Genomic DNA, 7500 nt, shown 5'->3' with positions numbered 1-7500 from the left:
CAATTGAAGCCAGGGACCAAAGAAATGATGCAATCACCATTGAGTAACGCGTACAGTGTACCGTGTGAGGTGCGCGGACATCACTGAGATAGGACTTGGGCCTAGCAACCTCACTCCATTATTACTTACTAGTAACAAGAAGGGTAATGTTTAGTAACATTCCCTCTAGGGGGATGATGAATGATGTCCTCAGCCATGTAGGCCTGGGACTTCCAACTCTTTTAGTGCCTTGTGAAGCCCAGTTGAAAGTCTGGTGAACTAATCTCTCTTGGAACTTGAGTAATCTCTCTTAAAGTTTCGTTTCTAATCCTGTCCTGCCGTTTAACTCTCAATACTCTTCTGAGCATCAATATAATATAATATATAATATATATATATATATATATATATATATATATATATATATATATATATATATATATATATATGAGAGTGCCACAATAACATTAAACTGCCCTAATTATTAATATGTTATTAAATGAGCTTTGCGTAGTACTTTTTTTTTTTATTAAAAATGCATGTATTTAAATCTATCTATCATATAATCCACGGTCTTCACACTAAACTTCAAAGGTTTGGTAATATTTTTGAACAAATTACTCGGAAATTTGGACAACAGATCGTTCATCAAACCGACCTTCTTCAGAAATGTTCCCCGCTCATTCTATGTTCGCGTGTTATTTAAAACTTTAATACAAATCAAGTTTTGGATGTCAGTCTGCGTCCTATTTATATATCTGTTTTCTCCTTTACGAGGATAATAAGGTTAGCGCTGTAAATTAACTAATCTAATGTTCGATTTAAAGAAAAGTTTTGGTCCCCCGTAAGTCAAGTGTACCAACCGTGTGTCACACCATCGTATATAGTAACGATATTTCATTTTGTGTATATATTATGCTTGTATCTTCGCTCTCCCCTCACACTAAAAAGAACCTGAAATAATATGTATATTTTTGTCACCGTCAACTATTAACCGATGCGGTGTCTGTTGAACAGGAAATTTCCTGTTGCATTGAACCTGAAATAATGTCTGCTTTTCTCACCGTTAACTGTTAATCGGTGCGGTGTCGGTTGAACAGGAAATTTCCTGTTGCATTGAGTTTTTGTATATAAAGGAGAGTGTTCTGTAATAAAGTTACTCAGTTGCTTTCATCCTGTCTTTGAGTCACAACCTTCTCTCGGCTCGTCACATTGGTGACCCCGGAAGTCGACTGGCTCCTCCCACCTTCCACCCCCCATCGCCCCTCCGTCGTTGGTACTATAGCGGACTCTACGGGAGTTCGCGCTGTGGCTGCCCCATTGAAACTTTTGTCATTCGCCAGTGGAGAGGCGTTTACTTGGTTTCAGCGCGCAGAAATCCAGTTTCGCATCAAGGGCGTGACTCGCCCTAACCACCGAAGCAGATTATGTTCTCGCGGCGATACCCGAGGACACCTTCCCGTATATATCCGACTGGCTTTGTGAACAAGGAGATACCCCAATAGCGCATGACGCCCTCAAAACACCTTCTGCAGCAGTACTCGCCGTCGCCAGCCGCCCGTATAGCAAAGCTTTTTCAGCTCTCTCAACAACCGTTGGGGGACCAAAGGGCTTCGCTCTCCCTCAGGGAAATGACCAGTATCACTCGCCTGCAGCCTGCCACAGACGGCTCTCCTCGTGAGGTGAACCTACTTTGTGCCCTTTGGATACGGCGTTTACCCGAATCTGTACGCGCTGCCATACCCGATGTCGATAGTTTACCCATAAAGGATTTGATGACCAAAGCCGAGAGAAGGTTGTGACTCAAAGATGATGAAAGCAACTGAGTAACTTTATGACAGAACTCTCTCCTTTATATACAAAAACTCAATGCAACAGGAAAATTCCTGTTCAACCGACACCGCACCGGTTAACAGTTAACGGTGAGAAAAACATACATGTTATTTTAGGTTCTTTTTAGTGCGAGGGGAGACCGAAGATACAAGCATAATATATACACAAAATGAAATGTCGTTACTATGTACGATCGTGTGACACACGGTTGGTACATGGAGCGAGGTTGGAGGGGGCGGGTTGAAGAGGTGTCGACAAATACGAGTCTGCCTTGACCAATCGTTGGTGGGCGACATCGACCAGAAGGTGGAAATGAGAGAGGAAATCCGCACTGAGGGTTGGCAATGTGACGTCAGCAACGAGAAACTTCCAATTAAATTTACCGTTTCCAAACGATAATGTGAGGTTCTCAAAACCGTAGGTGGGTATCGCAGATCCATTGGCAGCTACCAAGCGGACGTAGACAGACTACGTCGTGTCCTGAAGAGTTCCCTTGGCAAAAGAGAACGACATGCACCGGTGTCTACCAAAAATACCACACCCGTTCCTGTATCACGTAAAAAGAAAAGATTAGAAACACGCGAGGCCACCGCCACGAGCGATGGCCTACTTACACGTTTTTGGCCACTGTCAATCCTTGGCACACTTCTTCGAGGTTGCCCCGAATCTGTTGTGGTAGTAGCAAAACTGCGGCGGATGGGAAGTAGCAACTGTCTGTAGAAGTCGTTGGTTGGGGCACGAGCGGGTGGTGGGTGGTGAGTGGCTTTGTCGCCGCTTCAGCATGTCACGGGGTAGGCGTGTATGTCCTATGGCATTCACGTCAGCTTCGGTTGACGTTGAATAGGCCTCCTCTTCATCAGGAGTGGAGGCGTTGATGGAAGTCTTGAAGTGGCTGTCCATAAGGGGTACATGGCTCCCCCGCTAAAAATGACATACTGTACATGTTAAATAGGGCGCCCTGATCTAGAAAGGCGAACTGCAAGGGGGTCATCTGGCAGGAGATAAGCAGGTTTTAGACGATCAATAGAGATCCAGTCTTCTTTGCCACGAATGTTTAGTAGGAATAGTTTCGGACTGCGTCGGATCACAAGGAAAAGGCCCGTGTAAGGGGGCGTTAGCGTTGGCTTGCTAGTGTTGTTGCGCAGGAAGACGTGTGTTACAAAGTGCATGTCTGTCGGTATGTGATGCTTCGCTGGGGGCTTGTAAGTCTGGCGGCATGGAGTAAATTTTCCCACGACATGACGTATGCGCTGGAAATCGTCGGAGGAGGTTGTAGAAGGAAAACATTCGGCAGGGATGACCAACGGGTCGCCATACATCATTTCAGCTGCCGAGACGTCGAAGGCATCTTTAGTAGCGACATTTTGCAATGAAAATTAGTCCCTATCAATCGCTGCGGCTCTCACTTTTCCTATCCCACATGCCCCTCTCCTTTTCTCCACCGATGCCAGCGACGTCGCTATTGGTTCAGTACTCGAAGAGGAGGTCAACGGCTCGCCCCACCCATTGGCCTTCTTCCGCAGAAAACTGTCCAAGGCAGAATCGGGTTATTCTACCTTCGATCGCGAATTGCTGGCGGTGCACTTGGCTGTACGTCACTTTCGCCATTTCTTAGAAGGTATGCCCTTCGTCATTCGCACAGACCACATGCCTCTGGTGCACGCCTTCGCTCGACAGTCTGACGCCTGGTCCGCCCGTCAACGCCGACATCTCTCCGCCGTGGCTTAATATAATTGCACCCTTCAATATGTCCCTGGGAAAATGAATCCCGTTGCCGATGCCATCAAGAAACACGTTGCCTGCCGTTCAACTGGGATTGGATTACAACGCCTTGGCTGAAGCCCAACAACAGGATCCAGAGTATCAAGCATGTAGGACTTCCTGTACATACCTCCGTTGGGAAGACTTCCCCCTCGAAGACTCCAACACCACCCTCCTCTGTGACGTCAGTGCTGGTAGACCGCGACCTTGGATTCCTGCTCCCATGCGCCGGCAGGTGTTTGATTTCATTCACGGCTTTTCACATCCCTCGTGCCGTTCTACTGCACAGCTGCTGAAGACAAAGTTCATTTGGCACAACATTTTTAAGGATGCTAAGGATTGGGTCCATGCCTGTACTTCTTGCCAAACTTCCAAAGTACATCAACACACGGATTCAGGAGTGGGCACCTTTCCTCAACCTCAGCGTCGTTTCGCACACATTCCATCGCACACATTCACAAGGACATCATTACCTGTTTACCGTCATTGACCGGTCCACTCGTTGGCCTGATGCCATTGCCATGGAAACTGCAACGTCCGCCTCATGTACATCTGCCTTACTCTCAGGATGGATTGCAAGATTTGGTATCCCTGAGCATATTACTTCTGACAGGGGTACCACTTTCACCTCTCAATTGTGGACATCATTAGCGAATCTCCTGGGCATCACCCTACATCAGACAACTGCCTACAACCCCGCTGCCAATGGAATGGTTGAACGTTTTCATCGCACCGTCAAAGCAGCTTTGATGTCCAGTTGCAAGGATTCCAACTGGTTTACTCAGCTTCCTTGGGTCCTCCTGGGACTAAGGACCACTCCTAAAGACACCCTTAACATCTTGGCAGCTGAAATGGTGTATGACGACCCGTTAGTCATCCCTGATGAATTTTTTCCTTCTACAACCTCCTCCGACGATATCCAGCGCATATGTCACGTCTTGGGAAAATTTACTCCATGCCGCCAGATTTACAAGCCCCCAGCGAAGCATTACATACCGACAGACTTGCACTCTGCAATGCACGTCTTCCCGCGCAACGACACTAGCAAGCCACTGCTAACGGCCCCTTACACGGGCCCTTTCCTTGTGATCCAACGCAGTCCGAAAGCATTCCTACTAAACATTCGTGGCAAAAAAAGATTGGGTCTTCATTGATCGTCTAAAACCTGCTTATCTCCTGCCAGATGACCCCCTACAGTTCGCCTCTCTAGATCAGGGCGCCCTATTTAACATGTACAGTATGTCATTTTTAGGGGGGGGAGCCACGTATAAACCGTGTCACACGATCGTACATAGTAACGACATTTCATTTTGTGTATATATTATGCTTGTATCTTCACTCTCCCTTCGCACTAAAAAGAACCTGAAATAACATGTATGTTTTTCTCCCCATTAATTGTTAACCGATGCGGTGTTGGTTGAACAGGAAATTTCCTGTTGCATTGAATCTGGAATAATGTGTCTGTTTTTCTCACCGTTAAATGTTAACCGGTGCGGAGTCGGTTGAACAGGAAATTTCCTGTTGCATTGAGTTTTTGTATATAAAGGAGAGTGTTCTGTAATAAAGTTACTCAGTTGCTTTCATTCTGTCTTTGAGTCACAACCTTCTCTCGGCTTGTCACACAAGCCTGGCTTTGTCTACTTTGATAAATTCTAAAACTTTCTTTTCCAGATGAATTTAATTTAGATAACAACGTAATATTTATAAACAAAATATAATTTTAAGTAACTATTAATTGTTCCTAATTGTATGTATGTTGTTGTGGCCTGATTGGTAACGTCTCTGACTGGTGTTTGCCAGTAGGGGGTTCGAGTCCCGCTCAGTCTCGTTAGTGCCATCAGTGCCTGCAACCTTACCATCCTTGTGAGCTAAGGTTGTGGGGTTTGAGGGAGCCGAAAGGTCTATCTATTGAGTCATCAGCAGCCATTACCTGGCCCTCCCTGGTCCTAGCTTGGGTGCTGATCATGTGATATTTGTCAGTCTCTACGACACTGTCCTTCTTGATAGGGGAATGTCACTGTCCCTTGCCTCTGCCATTCATGAGCGGCCTTTAAACCTTTAAAGACAGTGAACGGGACATACAATTATATATAAAACTTTTAATCTAAATGCTAAATAAACTACCAGCAGACGACACTAGCAGAAAGGATTTTTATTATCAGAGTACTAATTGTGAATTTAATTTTGATACTACGTTTAATCTGATTATTTTTACGTCGATTTCATATGACTTAACAATTCATTAAGTCGGGAATATTAAGTCATAAATCGTATGTTTTGAAAGAAACGAAACAAAAATGGCGACAATATTGTTTGTGAGTCTTCAATGGGCATTAACTCTGTTCGCTTTTTTCCAAGTTTCAGTGTAGAGGAATGGGCGTGGAATCACACCAACGCGTGCGGGTGTGGGCGTGCTTCCTGCTGTTACTCCTGATGGCGGTGGGCGTGAATTGTGTCGGGAGTTTTGCCAGTTCAGTCTGGCGAACAGGTAGATTTAACGGTGACGTCATCGCTACCAGCGTAGAGAAATATGGGTTGATGTCTTGTCTCGGTAATTGCCAGAAATATAGCAATTGCAAAGGCTTCAATTATCAGGTGAGAGAGAGAGAGAGAGAGAGAGAGAGAGATTTTAACAAAATAAAAAAGTAGAGGAGCTAAGTTTGTACAGGAAACATCATTGTTCAAATTGACCCATGTCTAGATTATTTGTAGATTAAATCAATTGTCTCAAAAATGAATTTTTTTATTTAAACCATAATAAAAACATATTGGAAGTGATTATTACGTTCTAATAACATTGAAACAGTTTTTGTGTTGTGCTATTTCATGTGATACACTGTTAAAAAAGAACCGTAATTTCAATCGGAAATTCTCCGTAAAAATGTACTGTGGTGACCGTAATATCACTCTTTTACGTCAATATATCAGTTTTTAAACCGGTAAAATTCCTGGAATAAATGTTGCCAGGCATTGACCGTTTTTTAATGCAAATTTTTAACAGTGTACAACATAATCTCATCATGCAATGCATATTTCCACAATGCATCTACGGCGACTACTTTATGTTCAGAATACATAACCCACATATTTATAAATATATATTATCATTTAGATAACAACCAAATCTTGCGAGATATTGTCGTCGGCTCTGTGCGACAACGACACCAACGTCCTGATGACAAACGAAGGTGACACTTGGCGTTACTATGATCTGCTGGATTTCGCTACTCAGGTGAGACTGTGGAGTTGTTTCTTATCGATACTCGCTATTAATGATTTCTTTACCTTTCTAGGAATGTGTATATATGATTCCTTTGGGAAGGAAATGTACTCAAAAGCTTCGTTCTGAGTTTATAGTTTATATAAGACCTATATGTTTTGACGTTGTTGGTTTGTAGAATGATTTATTGTTAATTTACTATCATTTATTTCTTTCCCTATTTTCTTTCCTCACTGAGCTATTTCTCCTTTTTGGAGCCCTTGGGCTTATAGCATCTTGCTTTTCCAACTAGGGTTGTAGTTTGGCTAGTAATAATAACAATAATAACACTGGTTTACAAAAAAAAAAATATGGTCTGAGGCAAGAATGGGGATAGGTGTTTTTAGCTAATTTAAGTGTGCTGAATTCAAATTTATAAATAGTTTTGCTCTATCACCTCTAGTTTTCTGGCTTTTAAATAGTCCCATTTTAGTATAAACAAAGAATATATATGCACATTTCAAGAGTTGCAGCAGCTTATAACAGATAAAACAGGATAGATAAAGAACACTGATTGGATCAATATACTTGGATGACACAATTACACAATTCATAGTACCACAGACAGTCAAAAGTTTGTTTTCTTAGAAGATCTGGTGTATTTTGCCTCCGGGATGTCACGCAAGAGCATCCAGCAGAAGTCTCCCATCATGCCAGGGTTCATTTGC

Source organism: Palaemon carinicauda, chromosome 1 (genome assembly GCF_036898095.1).
Source record: "Palaemon carinicauda isolate YSFRI2023 chromosome 1, ASM3689809v2, whole genome shotgun sequence".
NCBI classification, from domain to species: Eukaryota; Metazoa; Arthropoda; class Malacostraca; order Decapoda; family Palaemonidae; genus Palaemon; species Palaemon carinicauda.
Note: the sequence above shows the minus strand (reverse complement) of the source record.